This window comes from Gopherus flavomarginatus, chromosome 7, assembly GCF_025201925.1.
Source record: "Gopherus flavomarginatus isolate rGopFla2 chromosome 7, rGopFla2.mat.asm, whole genome shotgun sequence".
Taxonomy (NCBI): domain Eukaryota; kingdom Metazoa; phylum Chordata; order Testudines; family Testudinidae; genus Gopherus; species Gopherus flavomarginatus.
Window position 1 is genome coordinate 89,733,469 of NC_066623.1, and position 25,502 is coordinate 89,758,970.

At 37.0% G+C, this 25,502-nt stretch overlaps 1 protein-coding gene across 19 annotated transcripts in view; it reads right to left on the minus strand.

The window, feature by feature from the left end:
• Positions 1-23,504, minus strand: part of ADGRL2 (adhesion G protein-coupled receptor L2) — a 476,253-nt gene extending 452,749 nt beyond the window's left edge. For 6 of the 19 annotated variants that reach the window (XM_050963483.1, XM_050963479.1, XM_050963478.1 and 3 more), the window contains exon 1: positions 23,183-23,503. The gene's annotated coding sequence lies outside the window, so the exon portion shown is untranslated. Of the gene's footprint in view, positions 1-16,124; positions 16,198-23,182 lie in introns of all 19 variants that reach the window. The other 13 variants (XM_050963487.1, XM_050963484.1, XM_050963486.1 and 10 more) reach the window with 3 other exon arrangements.
• Positions 23,505-25,502: the final 1,998 nt, after the last annotated feature.

Sequence of the window (25,502 nt, forward strand, 5' to 3'; positions counted from 1 at the left end):
TTAACATTTTTATGACAGTAACAAGCAATAATTTCTGCACTAAAGAGATTCATTTTAAAGGATCACCAATTGCTTTCTTTTGGCATTCATAATGGTGTAATATTAAACATTAGTTTTGGTAAATTATTCTATTTGTTATGACCAAATAGTACCCTCAGATTTGCCTATGGCAAACACCTAATAGGAGTTACACAGCTGAGGGCAGAATTTTGGTGTCTGGCATTGACTTTAAGGACAGAATGATTAGGCTCTTAGATTTGACCAACAGCAACAGCATGAAATGCATATTTTTTCCCCCTAAATGATAGGCATAATGGAATAAGGCAAATGTGTTAGTCTTTTCCTGGGATGGATGACAGTCCAGAAATACATAGCATTCCCATTCCCAAGGATTTAGAACTCATGAGTCAAGGCCCCCAAAATCATGAGAATGGCTTAAAAATTATGTGACTTAAAACAGGCTCTTTTGATTTGCTTCTGGGTTTTGAGCTTCTGGGGTTCATATTTTCAAGACCTGTTTTGCAATCATGAGGGCTAGAGACATATCTCTTTTAAAAAAAAAAAGAAAGCTGATAGTTTCACATAATCACATGACTCCAGGCACTGGGGCTTTAAGAAAAATAGAAAATATTGGACAGTCCCACTCAGCCAAAAAGCATTGTTTCTGTGACTCATATAGGCCAGGTCTCTGCAGCAACCTTCAGGGCTGAGCTATATAGCATTAGAACATAGAGGAAAGCATTTGTACCCAAGACTGAAGCTCAGATGAAATTCACCCTATGCACCAGGCCTGACTCTGCACATCACTTAAGTCCTCAAAACAGGGTCAAAGTGGGACTTGAGTGGTGTATAAACTTTACCGTACTCTGCTTGAAGGTGAAATGGGCAGCTACACAACCTCCCTCATATCATGGCATCATGCTGTGGAAAATCTCTGCAGTTGGTAATACAATTGGACCTGAGGATTCTATACTTCTGCCTTGTGCCTTTTGATCATGGAGTAAAGCCCTTTCACACAGCCTTTCCTCCCTGCTGAGTACTTCTTTTGCAATGAGATTCAAGATCTTAAAGCAAGATATGTTATCTTAGTTTCCCATTAATGTTAATGACAGTTACATATATAAGTTAGATCAGGTCACCTAGAGTGCATACCTCCCAGTGTGCTACATAATCCAATTTATGATCTGAAATAGTAAACAGGTAGTAGTACCATCATGCAAGCTTTAGTTATTTACAACTGTTATTAAAATAATTCAGAGTCTGGATTGAGGATAAGAAAAATACATTAAAACTCATTGCTTCATAAATGAAAAAGATCTGATTAAATTGCAGTGCAAGATGACCAGAATGATAAAACATCATGTACTAAATTTACCCCTGCTTTGACTCTACTGAAGTCAATGAAGCTACACCATAGATGAATTTTGGCTCTTGATGTTAAAATTCTAAAGATACTGGTGTGTCAAGAATAAACAGTAAAATGTTTAAACAGTAAAATGCTAAAAGCATAAAAGGGGTTTTAGAAGTAGGTCCATGGAAAATGATTAGCTATTTTAGAAAAAAAATTGCTGTTGCTCATATCATTAGCACACTGATACTGTCCCTATAATAACCTTTTGTTTAGGGGCTCCTTTTCTTGCAAGGAAGTGACAATGCACATTTCATCCAATTTGTCTCTGCGCGTTTCACAGACATTCCAGGAGCTCATTAAGAAAAGAAACGATAGTCATTAATCTATTTTTACTAATATACTTACCTCGGGATCTTAAAAAAAATTCTCCTTGGCCCTCATAAGTAACATACTTTTCTCCTAACAACAGAAGTTGATCTTCCTATAATATATTGAGTTATATTGTTGTATAGGATTGAAATCTCGGAGTAATTTGTCTTCAGGTACGGCCCCAAGCAGGAGGTGGTGCCTCTCCAGTATTAGCTGCCAAAAGCTTTGTGATTCCCAGACATACTGCAAATCATAATTCCTCCCCTCTGCATCCTGGCTCAGAGGGTAGCAATTTGTTGCTGTCCTTTATCAGCAACAAACTGCAACACCCTCAGTGCCCAAACAGTTGCACTGGTAAGTACATTTTCTGCCCTTCTCCATCCTCTTTCTCTAGGGGTAGAAAGCGAGTAGTCAACATCATCTGATTCCTACAAGCCCTGACCTAAGGTCCAGGGAGCTCACGCAGAGGAATAATTTTTATTCTCCTTACACCTTTACGTGGGCATTTAGTTCAAGTCACAGCCTAGTGCTAAGGTAGTCTCATTTCAAAAATAATGTAACATCCTTTTTTCCACCTCTATATTTTAAAATGGCATTTGCAAAGGAGCCTACTTGCCAGACCTCAGATCAGCTGACCAGCTCAGAGCTAGGACTGACATAAAAGAACATATTACTAGAGCATGTGTTTATTGGCACTGCTGGAAAAGAAAGAGCTTTTTGGAGGGATTCAAAATTATCTTTGCTCTTCAACAACTTTGTTTAAAGGCTCATCTACACTTAAAACATTACAGCAACACAGCTGGAAAGGATTCTGTAATCCACCTCACCAAGTTTAAAAGAAGAATTCTTCTATCAACCTAGCACTGTCTACATGGGGACTTGGGTTGGCTTAACTGAGGTGCTCTGGGGTGTGGATTTTTCACATCTCGGACTGATGTATTTAAACCAACCTAATTTTCTAAAGTAGATCGGGTCTAAGAGATGTACCCAGATGCACCTGCTGTCCTGTATTTATGTGGCACTAAACCAGTTCACTTTTGTTCCTTCCAATGAGAAATTGTTCTATATATCTCTCAGCAAAGGCACAAATCTCTATTCTGTTTCTTGTGAGGATAATATAAATGAGGGAGGTTTAAAAAGGAAATACAAGTAAGATTTTCAAATTCCTCAGTGAAACACAAAGCAAAATCTTTTCTCATGAGAGGGAAATGTAGTAAATGAGTAGTATATGAGTGTCACTCCAGAGATAAAACATTGGCAGTTCTGCCATTTTCAAGTGATTTTTGTGATAATAAATTATTTACTACCAAAAGTCAACAGAATTCATATGGCACATTCACCTTAACAAATAAGAGAACATGCAGGAATTGAAAGGGTTCTGAATGGGAAGTTTACTGTGTCTAAAACTAACATTCACACCCATATTTTTAATATGTGCTTGAGGGTATATATATATATATATATATATATATATATATATATATATATATATATATATATATATATATATATATATATATATATATATATATATATATATATATATATATATAAGAAAAAATGCCTCTCTTAAATTTCCCAAGATTTTTAATAGCTGTTCTTATATTATTGTAACTTTTATTATTATTATTTGCTGAGCAACATGATTGTTCCTGATGCTGTACAATATATAGAAGAATACATGGTGTCTACCCCCAGGGAATTCCATTCTTAGACAGTACAATTCAGGCACAGAACACACTGGTTCACCATATCAAGATACAGTCTCCCTCTTCTGCTTGGCCTAAACAACACACCAGGCTGAGGCTCTCTCTCACCTGGAAGATGTCCTCAGCTTCTTCCCCAATGACCATTAAAGGGCTACCTACCCTTAACTTACCAAAGTCACCTGGTAAGCCACCTGGCACAACTTCCCTCTTAAATTCACCTAGCAGGTTCTCATCAGCAACGTGGCTCTTTGGAGGTCCAGTTGTCTTCTCTCCAGAATCTTGAGCTTTCCTGCACAGCTTCACCTACCTTTAAGAACATTGGGAGCTCAAGTTCCCACACTTAAGTGTAGTGCATTCCTCTGCTTCGTATTCTCTGGTATGCCCTGAGGCTTGATGTGTTCCAGAGTGTGTAGCACCAATCGAGATGCATGCACTTTAGAGCAAAGGCATCCAGGGCTCAGGAGAAAAGCAGCTGGAGTGTGCAACAAAGTAAGAGGGAGCCACAGGTTTGGAGAAGGGAGAGGGAGCTGGCGGCAGGTAGATAAATAACAAGAACGTGTATGGTACTCTTTACATAAATAATTATAATAATAATCCTGGGAGAGGATAAACAGAGTATGGCTGACCCTTGTGTAGGTGCTGTACAGTGTGAAGACAAAAGGAGTCTTCATCCCTTGCATCCACTGAAGCGGGTGGGGAGGAGGAGGGGAAACAGTTACAATTGCAGTTTCTGTACTACACCTGCAGGGTGCATACCTGTGTAAGAAACAATGAACTACACCTAGGTTGGCATTTCTCCCCACTGGCTTCAGCACAGGCCTTAATGGCACAACATGACCCCTCCAACTGGACACAGTTAGATAATGGGGTTGCAAGTGGGCAGCAATCAGTCAAGTGCCCTACTGGAGGATAATCTCCTTCACCAAAGCCATCCTGGATTTAAAAAAAAGGGGAGGGAGTGGTTGATTCATCTCAGTTTACAGAAATAGCTGAGGTTCCTGCCCTTGCTCGATTTGAGCATAGTTTAATAGAGGATTAGTTTCCTCAGACACATATAAGGAAACTGCTTACAGGGCAAAATAAACTTTTGACATTTACATCTCCCTATCTCCTGTGTGAAGCAGGAGCCATGTTTTGCAAATCTAAAAGTGGCAGAAAGAATCCTTCTTTTAAAAATAATCTTCCTGGCTTATTAAGTACCAGCCCTGAAGGCTTGTTACAGAGAAAACTGGGTGCTCCCTCTCAGTAACAACTTTATGCGTGGTTGTTTCACAGATCAGCTCTGGTGACACTTCAGAAAAAAGCCACCTGCTGCTTCCCTCAGCCAGAGGAGCTGCAATTGACATTTGAAAAAAAAATATGAAATAAAATAAAGGAAGAGAAATTGAGGAAGACGAGAGATTGGGGACAGAAAACACATAGTGGATAGAAATTTGCACTAACTATCTGAAGCCAAGACTAACAGGTAACAAGACTGCAGAGATTGTTTCATTAATTCATATTCTAAACTGATACCCAGCAATCTCTGGAAGCTGGCAAATAACCTAAGATAGATAACATTATTAGAAAAGTGGTAGAACACCCAAAAGTATCATCATTACCTTGTTGGGAAGATAACATTTCTGATCCACTCCTGAATAATAAGATTATTTCTCCCAATGCTATTTCATATCTCTGGTTCCACTCTTAGAAGTTGTATCCATAATTAAGATACAGTAACTGGGGGCAGTTTTACATAGGGGGAAATAAGCACAAAAGGAACTTTTCTCCTCCATCACACTTGTCCGTATTCAATAACTTTCCACTTCCCATTGTCTCATCATTTTGCAAATGATGGATGAGTAAGTTTGGAATTAAATTAATAAAAAAAATAAAAATAAAAAATGTGATCCTGACTAAATGTGAGCAGCACTATAAATACATAAATACAAAAGGCCAATGCATAATTTCCAAAGTGGACAGCCAAATCCCTCATTTGGATGTTGAAATTGTCACTCAAATGGCTGTTTTATTTGCCTGAGTGCTGACTTAATAGACTGAATACAGGATGTGGCAGTACTGTTAAGGCACCCATGTTTGAAAATTGAGTGCTGACCTTGAATTATTTGTGACTATCTACCCATCATGGCAACTCTCATAACAAATCCAGTGGTTCTGTATATGATCAGCCTCTGAGAAACAACACATGCTCACCATTACTATGTCTATGCTCTTTTACTTTGTTTTACAGGAAAAAAACACACTATAGACTATTGTTCTTAATTTTAATGTTAACTAGAGAGAGAAAGTGGGTGAGGTAATATCTTTTAATAGATCAATTTCAGAACTTCAGTTGGTGGAAGAGACAAGCTTTCGAGATGCACAGAGCTCTTCTTCAGGTTGCTAACTAGTTAATGGTAATTGGTTCATTGTAAATAAAATGCATATCTCTGAGAAAGGATTTGCGAGAGTAAATTTGAGAGGGAAAAGTCACAGGTCAGAGAGACTCCATGAGGTTAGAAGCACTGGCTTTAGGACTTTAAAGGGGACTGGAAGAGATGGAAACAGGCTTGTAGTCCACCCTTTCTATATGTCAGCATAGGTGGGATGCAGAGGAGGAATAAGATATACTAGCTTTGTCTGGCAAGCTCTGGTGTAATTCCAACAATTGTCTTGTTTAGGTGGCTAAAAAAAGTGTGCTTTTTACCTCAGTTCTCCTGAGGAAAATACAAGTCACTTTAATTTTACCACATAATAAATTAAGCGAGGTCAACCCTGGGAAGGGTATAATGTCTTCACTGTTTTACCTCAGGATAGCTCATGTGTATCAGCTACATTGAATAAAAAATATTTCACCTTTTTTGGCTATGAAGACAAGGCCAATAATCTTGACCTGTGCCATATCTGATATTCCCATCAAGGAGAGACAGTCATTCTGAACTGTATGATGAATTTGTGACGTGGATAATAAATATTTAGGAGAGGCTATTAGGTCTACAATAATGAAAGACTATCTCAACTGTATCAATTTCTTTTTTAAAATCTCATTGCATATTTACTTACTATATGCAGAAAATTGATGTCTTCTGATTCTTCAGGTGCATGTTTGTGAGAGTAATTGTGCCTACAAAAGTGAGCACATACTTGTTTACATGGACAACACTGGCATATGGGTGCACAAATTAACATTTGGATGTCTAATTTGTGTGTACAAAATCAGAGCCTTTAGTTAAAAATATACTATTTTTATGAGGTGTTATTAGTTTTAAAATTGATAGTACTCATTAAATGCAAACTGTTTTAACTTTTTATAGTTAGCAAATGTCAATAAATCTATGGATTGTAAAAGGGCACTGCTCACATGGCAGCTATTTGAATTCTATACTTTGTCAAATATATGTACCTCTTAATTCAATATTCCTTAAAGGCAATGCTCATTGTGGTTTACAGCATGACACCTGACCTTTTGTTAATGTCAAACATCATTTTATTTTAGCAAAGAAATGATTATATTTCTATGAATCTAATCATTATTGTTGGGAAATATATATATTAGAAAAAAATAAGAAACACTGATCAACTAATCAGTTGCTTATCTTGTCAGTGATTTCATATGTTACTGTTGACATTTATTTCTGTGGCTAATAGGTCTGAAATGGATGGGGAGAGGAAGAGAACATAAAAGTCAAAGTTCTACTTTGAGTGTTGATCTCTTATCTGAGAATGGCTAAGAAATCTGTTGTGTTGATTGGAAAGAAGAATGTAGCACTAAGTTGTTTTTTCCACCCAAGCAGGATAAAATCATCGATTATACAATATGTGATTTAGAACTTTACTTGAATGTACCAAGGTTGAGTACAATTTACTAGGCAACTATTTGGTTGTGGTCTCCAGTTCTCCCTACCAGAGTTACAGAATTTAGTTCCTAGACATGGTAATTTTTTCCTCTAGTGAACTGAAACTTTTGCTGTGGGATGACACAGATCGTTTGGACTTATATATGTTAATAGATAGCATACATTACCACACTGATCATGTATGCTAATCTATTAACAGATGCAGGTCTTATTTTGTTGAAATGTTATTTTTCATGATTCATATGGACAGTTGAGACTCTTATATTGTTAGACAGGTTCTGTGTCTTCAGCAAAGGCTGTGAGGTGATACTTTTTTATTTTTTCTACTTTTCTCCTTACATGTACATTGAGGGAGGGATATGTTTTCTGTTGAGCAGCTGGATTGTGTTTAACTGTCTTGCATTGCACAATGTGTTGTCTTTTCTGTGAGAGACACCGTGGCAGAATTTTATAGCATGCCTAAGATTAAGTGAAAAGAAAGATACAAATCTGCTTTTTGATTCTGACATGCCTATTAGACTGGTTCATGTACCACAAATTTAGTATTTCTATTTATTATTTAGATAGCATGATAAGGATAGTACTACAGAGACAATTTGAAAAGAGACTCTTTCACTGGGATTTTAACATGTAAGACCCTATGACAGGGCTTGCTTCCACAGTGTATTCTTGTGGCCACATGACCTACTACTCACCCTGTCATAAGGTATTTGACAGTCTTTCACCAGTTATGCTGGGGTCCAATGCAGTTATGCTTTAGCCCTCTGACTAAGACATGCTTGAGTCTCACCCCATGCAAGGTATTAAAGTCCAAAAATAAGAGAAAACCAAAAACTCAAAATAGGATCATCCACTGAGTTTTCAGCAGGACCCTTCCTTTCCACTCAAGGCCTCTCTTCAACTAACTGTTCCTTTGGTTGGTCTCCCCCACCAGGAAGTTCATCTATCTACCAGCTGAGTTAGGCCTTCTCCCTTTAATTGCCTGCTCTACACCTGATATCTGATGCAGATGATGAGGCAAGGTTGGGCTAACTGGATCCCCATGCCCTCATGCTCCTTTCTAGTGAGGGACCTGTGCACCAAATCACAGATTGATATAACAAAATACTTAAGTATGAATTTGACTTTGAGCATGTGAGTAGTTCCTTTGAATTCATGGTTAAAGTTAAGCATGTGCTTTAGTGCTTTGCTGGATTGGGGTCTAAAGTCCCAATTGTGAAAACTCTCAGGACCAAGTATAATCATTATTGCCATGAGTAGTCCATTCCACTGCACTTGGTAGTATTTGCAGCATCAGACAGAAAACTACACAGATCAGAGCAAGGAACCACAAACAGCTGGGAAGATCATGTAAGGGTATGGCTAGAGCTGGGTGAAATTTTTCAACTGAACCTTTTTTCAGCTAAAAATGCAGATTCAGTGACACCAAAATATTTAGTGAATTAATATTGATTTTGCTGAATTATTTTGGTAAAAAACAAAACCAAACCTAAAAAAAATCCTAAAAAAGTAAAATGAACATTTTCAAAATGAAATGCCTTGATTTTTAGATTTAAAATGATTTTTTGTTTTGAAATTTCTGCAATTTAAAAAAAAAGTTAAAATAAATATCAAATATTAATAAATGCTCAAAACTGAGACAAAACATTTTGTTTTGGGTCAAACAAAACTTTTAATTTAACTTGAAATGAATAATTTGTAACTTTTTCATCTGGCCAAAAAATGTTCAAAATTAATTTCTGGATCGAGCTCAAATGATTGTCTTCTGGTTTTTCAGAATTTTTCAGAAAAATCTGTTATTCGTGCAACTCCAGCTGTGACAGCAAGCTACAGAGATGTGCTTTGTTATGTATACATTTTGTCTGTTTTTCTTTTCAATTGTAAGTGAACGTCTTATAATTTGAGAGAAAAAAGTATGGAAAGAGATCAGAAGAAAATAGTGCTGGAAGAGTAACTAAATTGACTAACTGAAAGTGGTGCTGTTCCTACTGCTTTGTTTCAGGAATATAACCTGTTGGTGACAGCAATCATGGCTTGACAGAGGATCAATCACAAGAGTTACAAGTGCTTTGCCCTTTTTGCAATATGTGATAGTTTTCAGAAACATTATCCAAGATAATCCTTTGTGGAACAACCTTTTGGATGATCTCTACTGACCTTAGTTTTCCTACACAAACACAAATGTGCTTCAAATATTATTAGCCCTAGTTAGTATAATAATCTTGGTAACAACAAGATGCTGCCCGGCTAAAGAGGTTTTCTGTGCTTAGCAGCCAGAAGAGACACCTTGAACTAACTAAACAAAACAAAACATGTTTAAAGCTACCTGTAGCCTCACACCTGCTATTGCCAGCACATAGTGCCTGATTCACTAATGTATTACTTCAGTTTATACCAACGTAATTCTAATGGGATCCAATTTACTGACTATGAAGGACATGATTCACTGGAACATTTCTCCAGCTGCATGCCAGTACAAGTCCAATGGAGTAACCAATGGAGTTCAGTTTTATACCAGTGTAACTCCATTATTTACTCCCTTGTAGTTATACTGGTGTAACACTGGATATCACAGTACTGATCCAAACTCCATTGTTTTGCCAGTGTACCTCCCACAGCTTCCCTAATGCCTCTTCTGCTATCTGTTTTACAGAATTTTGCATTGATCTGGCATTTGCACCTGGGTAACTTACAAAGGACAGAATTTAGCCCTTACTGTTACTTCATCCTGGTTATGTTTTATGGTTTTATTTAGTATCCACTTCTAACTCCATAACAGTTTTAAATGTGGTTAAGTGACATACCACATTGAAGTAACTGAACAATGATAGCTTAGTATACAGACCGCATGATATTTGATTATAGCTAAGCTCCTGCAAATGCCAAGACTTTAAAAATGGTCCACGTGACTAAAACTTAATACATCTTATTAAAATTTATGTTAAGAATATTGATTTTAAAGTAGAAATCACCTACAAAGAGAGACCCCAAATAAAGGCCAATGTGTTAATTGCTTTAAAACTGTAGTTACTGTAATTATATGGAGCATTTTATAAGCAACTAGGGACTGCTTTGGATAGGTGACTGAAATTTAATCAGTATCTGGCAGATTGCCTTTCTGTTGCACCTCACATTTCCAAAGTACTATTCTAGGGCAAACCTGCTAGCATTGTGAACCTTTATTATCACATTTGATCTCTCTTTGAACATATCCCAGAAGAATGGCTTTCACAGTTCTCATGGAAGATTTGGGAGCTGCGTCATTTTTCTCAATAGCATGTGTCTCCCTTTTCAGTTTTGGGCAAACGTTATTCATCTATGTGGTCTGGGTTTTATAATCATATGGAGCATTATGTATGAAATGCAGAAAAGATTGGTTTGTTAATGCTGCCACCTGACACTACAAGATAAAGGAAGCTTGCACATTGCTTTGTACTCCAAGGACCTATGCATTTGTGTTAAATCTCTTAGAAAAGACAACTTCTTCCTTCTTCATTTGTGTTAAATGGCAAAAAATTGATAGTTTGGGCAAGGGAGCCTGAATGCTTTCTCTCTTTTAAAGTAAGGTGATAACAGAAAATAATTATAAACGGTAAAAGTGAAAATTAACCTATCTTGAGAGTTTGTGGTTTACAAATAAGAAATCAGATTTAAAACATGTTTGATTATTTTTGATGGTTCAAAATGTAAAGGTCTTAAAGTCTAAATAGAATTCTTAGAGCTTACCTTCATTAAAGTGGTAACTATTGGAAGATATACAGTAGCTGTTTAGATTGATTATTATATTATCTGCTTTGCAGAAAAATAATATCCTTGTCTCAGTGCTTGTTGTGAAATCCTCATTATTTTGCTTAATATACTCTGTCCCCTGAGTAAATTAAAACATTTATTTCTTTTGTACTGTAGTTTGCTTAAACTTGGATTCTTGGAACATATCTGGATTGTGCTGCGACATCTGAATCCTAGAGATCAATTTATAGTTGTTAAAGATCATGAAGAATTGTCCATTAAAACAGTTAGTATTTGACAAATAACAACATCTGTGTTTAGTATAGAAATTGATCAAACAGACAGAGCACTTATTCCTGATGCCCAAATGAAAGTCTGCTTGAATAAACTTATTAGTCAGTGTCCTGGTCTTAACAGGCTGCCTTATTAAATAACTCTAGATGTATTAAAATCACACTCTAATGTGATAGCACCATGAAATAAATACCTGTGTCTAAATGACAGTTGTTAGGCCAACAATTACTAAAAACTGAAATATACAGAAAACATACTTTGATTTTCAATAGGAAGTTTCTATATCACAGATGAATCTAAGAATCAGACTTGAATGAGTGTGTACACATATGTTGCATTTAGACATATGAAACAGGCAGATTATCAGTATTGTTTATTCTGTGCTACAGCCGCTGTGCTGCATCATTGAAGTCAGTGTGTGGAGGATGGAAATTTTAAAGTTTTGTTCCAATTTGGAACAAAAGATTTCAAGATTATGAAGTTTGGCTTCATACTGAAAATTCTCTGTGAAAGAAAATTCCAAAAATATTTGTTTCAGAGCGATTAGAATATTTTGTTTAGACAAAAATAGAAATGTTTTGTTTTGATGTTGACTTTTAATTTTTTATATTATATTATAATATCTAATAAAAATACAAACATTTCAAAATTAAAAGTCATTTCAAACCAAAAAATCAAAACGTTCTGTTCCAAAAATGTCAAAATAGGACAGTTTAACGTTTTTGGAACATTTCCCCCCCTGGGGTTTTGCTTCAAAATGAAATGTTCATGCAATCGACACGTTTTTTCAAAGTGTTTCAATTACAATGGAATTGCATTCTCTGATGGACAGTGGTCCCATCAGAAGGTTTTTTGGGGTTTTTTTTAAATATAAGATCTAGCTATTGATTCTATCGGGAGTAGGACCAGAGTTTTACAGACAAATAAAAGATAGGCCCCTGCTACGGGAGCCCACTATAAGTCAGCAGTGGATCACGGAGGGATCCAAGGAGAGGGATATGGGAAGAACAAAAGGTGAGAAGAGTAAAATATTATAACAAATGGTTTTTATTAGAGTCACATCTTACTAGTTCGTTTCTCTCTTTTTGTATGTGAGTATGCATTTGTGAGTTGTTTAAAAAGTTGTAGCTATTGTTGCTCTGGATTACTGTTCAAATTACTACAGGCTTTGTGTATGTATTTTATTTGCAAATTATGCATGTGGCCCTTATCTTGTATGCATTTTGCAGACAATACTAATGCTTGGACTTAAGGGCATATCCCAAATTAATGGAATTTATTTAAAAAATTAATAAATAATATATTTTACCTTCCACTATAAATAATGATACTTAACATTTATACAGCATTTATTTTTCAAACCATTATACAAATATTAAACAATGACTCCTCACAATATCCCTTTGAGGTAGGTAAGTATTCTGGGTTTTACATATAAAAAAAATGAGAAAAAGAAATAAAGGTAAAGCACCTAGTGCAATGGGGTCCTGGTTCACAACTAAGGCTCTTTGGTGCTATGCTGATACAAATAATAATTAAAAAAACAGGAAACATTTTAAAATTTGGCTACCTAACTTAGGCACATAAACAAATCAGTGACTTAATTTTCATAGGTTTGGTCTTCTGAGCACTCACAGCTCCCTTTGAAGTCAGTTGAACTTGTGGGTACTCAGCAGCACATATTAAAATCAGGTGTTTAAACATGGACTTAGGTGCACATCTTTAAATTTGAAAATTTTGGTTTAAGTGACTTTATGGAAGGAACATAAGTCAGCAGCCCAGCCTGGAGTAGAACTTGGAGGTCCATGACTCGCATCACCTTCTCTTCTCAAGGATTCCAAAACAAATCCCAAATCCACTATCTTGTACCCAGCCCCGGTAAACTCAAGTGGGCACTACAGTGATAGATGACCACCAAAAGGTTGTATGGTGTGTTTCAGGGAGAAAAGGAAGAATCCATCCTCCAGACCATGGAATGGCTGCTGAATGAAGTCTACTCTAGTCAAACGGCTGAAGTAGTCGGTACAGTTCTTTACATACCGCCTTGGCTATAGGGGAGGAGAAAAGAATCTGCAGAGAGGCAGATCCTCCAGTTCATCTCTCCTCTGGGCTGCCATGCCGTGCCCTCTGCTGCACAGGAAGTGCTTAAAAAGTTGGTTCAATAAAGAGGATGCACATCCTCTTCAAGACCTCCTAAAGTTCTAGTCTGTTCTATTCAGGATCTTATACCACATTCATCACCACAGTACCTGAATGCAGCATAAAAACCTAAATAGAATAGAATAGTTCAGCCCTTCCTTTCCCCTGCACAGCAAAAATGCAATGGTTCTCCTCCTGTGGGATCTCCACAGCTGCAGTGGAGAATGTGGGATTTTTTCCTATAAGAATACAGAGCCACATGAGGCTGTTTGGATATGTTGTTAGAAGAGAGAGTGCAGATAGTCTCACCGCCAGCTCACCAATACAGGAGATACCTGAAATTCAGAGGTAGTGCTCCTTGGAATGTCACCCAGCAAACCTGGGCAGTAGATCTGATGGAGCTCTGTGACTCTAAAAGAGTTAGCCAAAGCTCCCCTTCATGAGGCATGGGGCAAAGGGGAGGGGTGTTGAGGTATGATGCATCCTGCAACTTTCCACACTGCAATGAGGGCCATCTCTGGCCATGCTCCCACAGTGCCCACTAAGCCATTCTGCTGGTGTCTGCTCTGCACAGAAAAAGTATCTCAGGCTACTTCCACTCAGGTCCTATGGCTTATTACTTCCAGCTCCAGTGCACTTCAGGGGCTTGCCCACAGGAATTACTTTACTTCACTTGCAACTGAGATCCTGCCACTTATGGGGTGCTAAGGCACCTACTGGTGCACAATACACTTCACAACAAAGGGGAAGGGAAAAATCTGGTAAGTGACAATGAGCCAGACTCTATTATTACAAGAAATGCCACAATATTTTAATGTCTAGGTGTAAACTCATTACATAAGGTCACATCCAAAAATGAGTACATTTTACAGCCAAAATGAACTGAATAGAACACAACTGACCTTGGAAGAATGGAAGTCTGAATCAACCCTCAAGCTGACTAAAATATCAGAAACTCCAAAGATATCCTATGAAACTTTCACAGTGGGTCAATGCAAATTCCTGACTTCCCATTAAAACCAGGCAGAGAATAAGATGTGTGAACAACAGACAATGATCAGCATAAGTTGTGATGCTTCCAGCTTTAATCATAAGCAACCCCCAGTATATTTACAGAGGAAAACTACCTATATGGTATTCGAAAAACAGAGGGTGTAAGTCTAGACTGCTAACAGGCAAGTCTAATTTTCCTTCATACTTAGGGTTTCATAGTCAACCATACCCACGAAAAAATAGTACAAGTAGTAACCTGATATTTATTCTCCACAGACATGAAGAAAGCTTAAAGAATTACACAATGTCTGAAACGTTTGACATATATAACTATTTTAATTGTAATGTTTTTCAAATTGATTTTTTGCTGTTATAACTTGAAACAGCAGCAAAAAGTTCACAGTAAAGAAGCAAAGCTTACGCTTTGAGGAAAGAGGGCACTAAGTCTGTCCAATCTAATTAATTGACACATATTTCTAAAATAGGGAATGTGGTCTTACGATATTACACAGAAGTATCTGTCCTTCCTAGGTTTAGTGTATGGTAAAGTGTAGCTGTTTCCCAACACCAGTATGATCTATTTGCCAGTCTTCATCATTATGGCGTCTCAGCACCTCAGAAACATTAAACATCAACTCCCCTGTGAGAAAGGGAGTATTATTATTTTTCCTTATTTTGCAGATCAAGATTCAGTCAGAGAGAGATTAAGAGGCTTGCCCAAGGTAACACTTGGCCAAGCAAATTTGTGACAGAACTAAAAGTTGAACCAAGGTTGCCTAAACCACAAGTCCATTTTTCCTCCTAGTCCATCCTCACTTGCTAGTCTAAACATCCCCCTGATGTCTGCACTTAACTAAATTACTCACTGAATTTTTCCCAGTGTGCTCAAGCTAAAACCTATGTATAGAGAAAGGAAAGCTAATTTAGAGTTATAACGTATTTTTGTAGCAAATCATATTTATGTCATTGATATCCATATTAATTCAAAATATATTTGGAGCCACTATACTTTATTTCTGTTTTTAACATAAGAATTGTCATTCATGTCACATATTAAACCAAATTAAATTATAAAAATACTCCATGCTGTAGGAACCAATAACACAAGTATTTCCTTTTATTACACGGAGACAAACAAGTAGTTTATTGGAAAAAATATGTGAATCTCATTTCTGATCCTAATGAAGCAAGTAGCCCATTATACTGAGGTTAATTTGTTGACTCATGATTTCTACTTATCCAATGATATACCAAATCATATGAACAAACCTCTACATCTAATCAGTTTTTGTTATTGAATCCTGACCTTTAATACACCTTCTTCTTGATTATGAATGACAGTGACCTTTATCTAATTTAAAATAGATATATTGATGCAAAAATATGCAAAGTACACATGTAAATTCTGAATTAAGATGAAGATGTGCATAATCTTCTGTAGAGAAAGATAGAGATGTTTACATCTGGGCCAATTGCGCGCGCATGTGTGTGTGTGTGTGTGGGGAGAATAAACAAAAAAACAAAACCCCAGAAGAAGAATGGGTTTGGAGGAACAGCTGCAGAGAGTCTGAAGTCTGTTTAGATTTCCAGAGCTTCTATTTAGAATTCCGAAATGTCAATATAAATATCAATTTTTATTATGCTTTTCAGCATTTTATGACATTCATGAAATGATCAAAATGCAGTAAAGTCAGACAAAAATACCTCTTGCAAGCTTTGGCAAACTATGCTTCCATATTCCATTGTTTTTTCACTTCAGATACATAAAATTCATTCCCTGCAACAGAAAAGCGGAGTCAAATTCACAACATTCTAAGTGCTGTATATGTTCATTTCATGCTGCCCTTTGTCTCAAAATGGAATGCCATGTGCATCATCAGGCGATATTTTTTTTAGTCCATAACATATTTAGAAACTGCTGTCACTACTGAAAAAAGAGTGATTTCTGAAAAAAAATACTTACCTAGCCTTCCCCCCATCTTTTCTTGCACTTTCTCCCCCCTACTCCCAGGTTAATACAAACAGGCTACATTGACAATACTAGAGATGAACCCAGCCATGGGCACATCCTGAACTGCAGCATAAGCCTATAATCCACTCTCTCTTTTCACAAGTCATTCTTTCCTGTGACGAGCTCTGAAATGAAATTGTACATCAGCTGCTCTGCTCAATCATCAGAATCCATTTTTTTAAAGAATATACAGAAAATTTGCAAAACTAGGAGTAAAGACTGTCAAAGCACAAGTCTAGTGAACACATTTCTCTGACAGAATCCTATCAAACAGTACCTGGCATTAGCATGTACTTTCACGATTAACAAGAAGGGGTTGTCAGACTACTATTTCTGAAATAAACAGATTTATTCTGACAGATAATCAGCAGTTTGCACTGCCTAATACATGTTATCATCCACGACTGACATCATTACATTAAGAGCACAGTTACTGTAATCTTTCATTGGAAATTAAACAGATTTTGTGTAAGACATAAGATGCATCTTTTGGGGAGTGAATGGGGGCTGAGAAGGGAGAGAGGAATGTTGGGGAGAACATATACACTAAACAACAAAAAGTAAATCCCAAGGAAATCAGTGCCAGGTTTAGTCCCTCAGAATCTATTAGCATAATTTCAAAACCTATTAAAACCAAATGCGCAGAACTGTTAAATGTGTCCTATACATGCAACCAGTATTGGGGTAATGCCTTTCACTTTCCCATGATACTATCTCAATGGCATCCTCTATGTGTCTATCTGTGTCTAGTCTCCTGCCTTACTCGCAATAGGAACTAGGTACTTAACTGTGACATCACAAGTTTGTGATATATTTCTGATTTAGACATTTATAGTCAAATTTTTAAAGCTGGCCATGGATCTTGGGAGCCCAACTTGAGTGAAGTACCATGGGGCTGATTTTCTGCGTTTTGAGTACTCAGCAGCTCTGTTAATCTGTTCTCAAAATGAGCTCCCAAATGAAAGGAGGCATCTCTGATCAGTGACCATGTTTGTACACTTTGGTCTTAATGCCTAAGGGCCAATTCCTGAAATGTTCTTTTAGTCAAAAAAAGTAAGGATTGTAGGATTTGTCCTGAAGTACAAAGAATGTGTGTTCCTGATTGGTCCTATAATTCCTTGAGGCCTGCTTAGGCGATGAAACCAATGTGGTTATGCTATGCATGGGTGGGGGCAAGATATTAGAATCTTGTGCAGAGATATCAAACCATCTGTGTGCTACAGTGTACAGAGTTTTGGGACAGGATACAGAAAGGCAGGGAAAGGCCAGAAAGATGTAGGTAGATCTGGGACTAACACAGCCAGGCTGTGCAAACCCCTTGGAGGAGAGTGCAGAAGATACTGAAGCCCAGTAGTTGAAAAACTGGCTGCAGAGCAGTCCTGTAGCATGAGGGAAATGAGCAATGATTCCACTCACACATCTGATATCTGTGGAATCTTCCTCACAAACAGTTTGTTTACTCAACTAGCTTTTTCAGCAGGAACCAAGAATGGGCTCTGTGAGGATAAGAAAGTTTTAATAAAAATGATCTCATATGCTACCCTTCTTCTAGGAATGCTCAAAATCCTTTGAGAATGTAACCCTGCCTCAAAAGAAGACTATGGAGCATAAAATAATTCCAGGAACATCAGGTCTAATTCTTTCTTTCGTTCTTTCTTTTTCTTTTCTTCTCATATTTTTTATTGTAGGTCACAGTGTCATAGTTAACATTATATTGTTATTATTGACTCCACTGACTCACAGAACACAGCATAGTGCAAAGGTCAGGGAACAAAAATTGCATAAGTTACTTAGTTGTATTCCCTTTAGCAAGCATTTACTCCTTTGGTTGTAGTCCCCCTAGCTAAAGCATACAGCTTCTGAGCTGTAGAAAGGTGAGTCAAATGTCCAAGTTTTGGGTCTACTAGTTTATTTAGGGTAGTAGAGAGACAAGAGGTGAGGTAATATCTTTTATTGGTCCAACTTCTGTTGGTGAGAGAGACAAGCTTGCAAGACAGAGAGAGAATGAGAGCAAGCTTGTCCGTCTCACCAGCAAAAGTTGGTCCAATAAAAGAAATTACCTCACCTACCTTGTCTGTCTAATATCCTGGAACCGGCATGGCTATAACACCACATACAATATTGAGAGTACTGAATTTCTCCAAAAACAGAACCTAAAAACTGGGTGCATTCTCGTTTTTCTATCCTTGTACAGTTATTTCTACTTCTTCTCTTTGCTGCCGAGGTAATAAAAGCTGGTTACTGAAGGGTCAAGTTTTGAGAATTGATTCACACCAACGCCTGTTTCTGAAACGAAGAGATTTTTTATGTCGCAACATTAAGAGAGTGATGGAAATTAAATGGATATGTGACAAATGCAATCTTGTTGCAAAATCCTTGGCAGTGTCATACAGAATTTAAACAAATTTATAATTATGTGCTAACTGTACACTTGTTTAACACTCACATTTCTCAAGAATGAAAAAAAACTCTGTTCTTTTAAAATACAGTCTCTTAGCTGATTTAGACCCATTTCAATCCCACGGGGGAAATCAGTGAAGCATTTGGCTGTGTGGCTTTAGCCTCATGTACTGCGTACTGTATGCCAGGCAAATCTACAGAGTCTGATACTTCAACGAGGATCAGGGAAAGAAAAAGCTGATCTAACAAAGTGGTCTCATTTGTTCTTTTTACCCTACTCTAAAAATGTTGAATTGCTATTCACGCATGTTCTGCATACTTCTTGCACTTGATTATGTGTTAAGGCTGTTTGATTGTTGTTTACATTATATATTTTGTGTCCAAAGGTCAAATGAGCATAGCTTTTGAATCAGATTCTGACTGGCTGCTTTTGTAATACTTGATCTCTGCACACTGGGAGGAAAAGAAAGTGGGAGACAGTTCAAACTAACTCAAATAAACAGACAGAAGTAAAGCAACAATTCCTTTTCTGTATGGACCTGTTCTTGCTCGTTTCTTCTTTAGAGATAACACTCTTTGACACAACGTCAGATAACCAGGTTCAAAGTTTCACAGCCTAACCATTTAAAGATGCATTTCCACTCCATTTATTTTCCTTTATCTGAACCCTCTATTGGTTCGTTTCAACTGAGGACATTTTCATTTAGACTCCCCAAAACAGAGACATGTAGGGGAAAAAAAGAGCCCACCTTGACACACCTCTGGAGATGACAAAGAAAGACGTATGACATTAGAATGCTGTGTTCTGATGAGAACAGTTGTTCGCATAAAAAAATTAACTATTACTAAAACTTCAATGAAGTTTCAAGGAAAGAAAGACAGATAAAGCCTCAGGTTAATTTCAGTCATTATCAAGCACTTTACATCTGCTGAAAAATTCCAAAATGCAAAGGGATGTCAATCTTGTTCTTTAGGAAATTTTTTTTTTAAATAGAGAAGACCTGCAAAGTAGACAAGACAGTCGATTACAGACCTGATTCAGCTCTTAACCCCTTGAAGTATAAGTATGCTTTTTCTGCAATAGCAATCATTTTCAGCATTCATTCAGATAAAAGGCCTAAATTTTCCAGCATGATATTTCAGCAATGTATTCTGGAGTACAAGGCAATGACAGGTATTGCAAAATGAAAGCATGATATAATCAAATACATAAATTGATGAGATACCCTGGGGAACACATATTCTTTTTCTGCTGCTGTAGCAAGTCACCAGTGACATCTCACTGCTTGATAAACTTGTCGCCACGTAGGTTTCCTTTCCTACTAACCTATATTGCTGTACATTTTCTGACATGATCTAGCATATGTTCCCTCCATTGCTAAAAGACTCTCTACCCCATACATCTATCTATATCTATATCTATATATTGATCTCTTTCTATATATGTAAGGCACAGTACAGCAACTAGACTTGGTTAAAACTGAAAGCAACTTGGGCCTCACTGAACACTGAACAAGTTAGATGGAACTTATTAACCAACTCTATAGCATCCTTTTAAGATGATAATTTATCTTTTTAACTGTCTTCTGTAAAACCTGCAGAAAAGAGCCTGATGGGAGCAAGTACACTGCATTATATACAGCTACAAGGTTTACCACATCCTACAGATTCTCTTGCAAGGCATGCTGAAGTGAAGTAAAAGGTAACTTATCTTGAAGAGTTATTTCAGTGAGTTACCATAGGAAGGACAAGTTCACAGATGAAGAGGAAGAAACCATTGTCAGTGGAAAACAGAAACCAGGTGTAAAGGACCCTAATAATTTTATTTAGAAGACTATGAACTAACTTGAAGCTTACCATATGGGTTAGATCTCTGGAGAGTTTCCTGAGAGGCTAGCAAATAAATTCAGAGGCTTGTATAAAATGCAGGGCCTGATCTTCCTTTCATTTATTTCAGTGTATCAGTGAATTCAAGGTGTAAACCTGGTGTACGGAAGAGGAGAATCTTACCAATCATTTTGAAATTTCTCAGTGAAATGATGGTAGTGACTCACTAAGGAACACTTCCATACATGTAAAACATTGGCCATTTAGTTGATGAGGGCAAGGAAGCCAAAAATACCTGTTTGCTACAGCATTTTTTAATTCACTTACAAAAAGCTTTTCCTCCTAAAGTTCCTTTAGCCCCCTTTTCATATTTCCAGTAGTGACTTATCTAATCTCATCTCACTGATTACAAATTCCATAGGCATCTCCTTTATCTCCCAACTTTACACTGGCTGAAATTTCCATTAAAAAAGATCCCTATGGTCTTTCCTGAAGTTCACTTTTCCTATCTAAAATTCCCTACCCCCATTTTATTTTTTTGTAATACTCCAAAAATGTTCTATAAATACTCTTGCTCCTGGAGTAGGCAAGAAGAATGAATTTGCACTGGACTCTTTCCTCCTTCTCTAAATCAAAATTGCTGTGTGTGCAGCAGGCAGAATGGAGAAATTTGTCACTCTCTTCCTATATGGAGATTATTCTAAAATTTGTAATTTGTGAAGGCATTGTTCAAAAATACATACTGGTTCTTCCTAGGTAACTTTAATTTACTTAAAAAAAACCCTTTCACTTAAAATAGTTAACAACAATTATAATTACTGGGTAAGAAAGAAAGGTCAGATTTCTGTTACATCATTATGAAAGGCTTTTATTACACACTGCTATAAAACATATTTCTTTTGTCAGTTGCCATCCTAGCAGACTAGCCTGCATACCAATAGGAACACTAAAATGCCAAGAAGCAGAAGATAGTTATCTGCTAAATTCTATGTAGAGTAACCTAACAAATGCCAGAGGAAGAAAGACTGCCCTCTGCACAGTAATACTTGTGTAGATGTCTTCTTTATGCTAACAATGACAAGGCTCCTTTCGTTTGTACTGTACTCCAAAATCAGAATGCATTTTTTTCAAAAGCAGACCGTATATCAAAGAGAAAAAGATAGACACTCTAGGAACTGGGATACTTAATGTGGATAGCAAATACATTTTCCTGAACACTGCTAACTAAAAGATTCTAGTCCACAATGTTAAAACTGAAGATTTATACCATCAGTATCATTCAAGGTACTAGGGAAGGTTTTTAACTTTTTTCTTTTCCCTTTTTCTGTCCATTCTGCTTTACAAAATTTCCCTCTTACCTCTATTCTGTTTCAAAGTTTTAAAATTACAGTTGTTATTATCAACTCTTAAGATAGTTATGTAATGGTTTTATATGAATAATATATACAAAACTAATTATTATAATTCACAAATTGCAGCTGTTCTAGGTGACAAACAGGAACTTTTATTGCAGGACAAGTTTAAGGAAGAAGAATTCTAATGCTGTAACTTCTGCACTGTGCTGCTCTTCAAAACTATTATATTATTGTATTTGAATATATCTAAAATTGTCCTGTCAAAGGCACATTTCAGCTGTAACTCTAAACTCTGCCAGCAAATCCAAAGAAATGTTCATGAAGTGATGCCAGACTTACTGTCTGCCTTCATACAATCAGTGTGCTTTCAAACGTGCTAGTTTCATATTTCTTGTTATACACACTTTGAGTCAGAACTTCTCTGAGTAAATAGCACTTGAATCCCCCCTGCCCCCGCAGTCTATAAGAATTATGCCCCAAACTGGTTTTGATCCAGTTAACTTTCTTTAAAAAAAAGAACAACAAAAAAACCCCAAGCATTTTATTTTCAACATTTCAAAAATAGATATTAACACACATAACTATAATGGTTACATTTAATTACTTCTACTACTACTGGCAATTCTATTAACAATATGTTTATCTTGTGGTCTACCTTTATTTGACAGGCCCATTTGCAACAAGGCCTGCAGTTTCCTTGTATACAATAGTGCAAAGTAAAAGGTGACCTTTTTACTTGTGTTTAAAACATTTCAACAGTTAGTTCTGCTCCAAAGATAACACCCTAACAAGGTTCAAGGCCAGAAACCCCTGACAATATTGACTTTTCACTTGATGACTACTGCACTGCATTAACTTAAGCAGACACCAGAAAACATTTTTTAAAAGGAAAAAGAAAAAAACTTAATTGAAGGTTGCATTTGTAGACTAGAGAGCCTCTCTGTTAAAATCCTACTTGTCATTTTAAAAAGGATAAATAGCTGGCTCAATAAACATTAGAATAACAGTCACTTAAACAACTGCACCTCTACAGATAAGCAACAAAAGCATCAGGCACCTGGCATCATATTAGGACCTACTTATGACAACAACATGAATCATTATAGTGACACCTAATAATGAGCAAACGGTGACAGTATTACGTGTCTTTAGAAGAATCAGGCTCCTACCTTTACAAGACAGATGGACGGTAAGTCCCCCTTTAAAGAAAGTTGTCAGTAAAACCGGGCTGCAGTTGCAGTAAATTGAGTCCTTTCAGTCACTGTATACATGCAGCAGTTCTGCAATGAGGGAAAAAATATTATGGGAGGAGCAGCTGTGAACGAGTGACCTCCTGAAGCTGAGTTCTCTTTGTGAATCAAGCACTGGAAGCCAGTGCCTCTGATTTGCATGGATTATCTCCACTTGAACAGATACATTTAAATTTATCTGGCACAGTGGCAAAAAAATGGGAGAGTAAGTGAATGAGAGCGAGAACGAGAGAGAGAAGGGGAGAGAGAGAAAAAGAAGACAAGAAATCGGGAAGCTTGGCTGGATATGCTGGTTCTGGCAGAACTGTGTCTCAGAAGAGCTACAGCTCCCTCTTCATGTCACAATTGTAAGATAAGAAATGCTGTCATTAAGCACTAGTTAATAACAGAATTACCCCTTCCCCTCCCCCCTCAACTTCTGATGTTCCATTTGATCAGATTTTTATAAACACTTAATTATTTTGTCATCATAAAGTCAGGCTTTTATACTGGGAGCTTCAAATGATTTGTATTCAGGCAGGTAAAAGAATGAGGCAGGTAAAACTCCCCACTTAATTTTAAACACAGAAACATTTCAAACAGTACTTTGTACAAATTAAGACAGATTTCTACATATGCCTTAAAAATACAGTTATTGAGTATGCAGATAACTTTAAAGGCATGGATAGAAGATGTTATTCAAAATACTGATATATAGTTGTCTTTGACAAAAATATCATTGCTCTGTGTTTGTAAACCAATATTTTTGAGATTACTGAAATGTATCAAGACAAAGAGACCCGTGAAAACCCTCTAACAATCTGCATCCAGCCACTTCTCCCTTATTACCATGAATAACACAAGTATTACCTGTCAAATTTTCTCAATTTGATTTAAATGAAGTACTTATGCTGATTAGGGAAGTGTGAGGAACCCTCTTGAGCCTTCATCAAAACTAAGATGAACCAGAACTAAACTTTTTTTTTGGTTCAAAGACATTTAGATTTTTTTTTCTCATCTTACAATTTCCCAGTTTACAATTTTTTGAACCTCTAAATATAGCTGTTAGGTACCAGTTGGACTAAAAGTCATTAAATGAAGAGCTAATAGCTATTCTGAAATGGGAGGTAACAGAAAGCTTTGAGAGAGTTTATTTTTATGAGATTTCAAGCCCAAAGCTGCAATCTCAGGAGATTCAGATAATTCAAATGAACTTCAAATAAAAATCTGAACTTTTGGTGCTTGTACAAACCAAAGCCAAATTGCAAAACAGTTGAGGGTCACGCATCAGTTACATGAAATTCTAAATCCCTCTGTCTCATGTCTCCCCTTTTTAGCCCTGATTCTGCAAAGAGACCCAAGCTAAACAGATCCTGTTGCCATGTACACTTTCAATGTAGTCAACCAGGGTCCATGCAGGCTCAGGAGTCTACCGCCTGCTTGGAGCCTAGTTGAAATCAGTGGGTTCACTTTGCAGGATTGAGATATTTGCTTGAAAACTAGATGATGCATCTAGCTAAACAATAAATATTGTAAGTACTAAGCTTACCCCTTCCATGAAAAATTGCTTCTTGGAAGTAATCACATTTACAGTAAAACTCACTGCAGATAAATGATCACACAGATGCTGGACAAAGTAGTGGGGAATATACTGCTACATAAAAGCTATGTGACACAGTTATTAGTAACTGCCTATGCCCCATACACAACCGCTAGCTCTTAAAAATGCACTTGGCTCTCTCCAAAAAAATTAGAGATTCAGATGACTTCATTTTGGAGGCTAGATCCTTGAGCTGCACCCATTTACACCAGCTGAGGATTTAGCTCTGAATGTTTATTAGAAATGTAGCCAAACTGCCTGAGGTTTCATACATCCTTCCCATTTTTCTCTCCCATCTTTCCTTCCATGTTTATCTCAAACCCATAATGGGTTGCCCGGTGTCCAGTTTTCAACTGGACACCTGGTTGAAAATTGACCCTCCTCAGCCCAGTGAAAACGAGTGAGTGAGTGAGCAATGGAGGGAGAGGGGGATGGAGTGAGTGGGGTTGGCCATATCTGACCTGCTCCTTTGCCTCCAAAATTCACTTGCTCCTACATTCGCTGACTTCCCAATAAGTGAATGAGTACCCTTCTCTCTTCACAACCTTCCATGACAAATCCATATTTTACACACTATTGCCTGTGAAGGGTTATGAATAATGTGTCTCCTACTGCTAGAGGACCTTGAAAAGCACCATGAGCCAAAATCTGCTTCCAGAA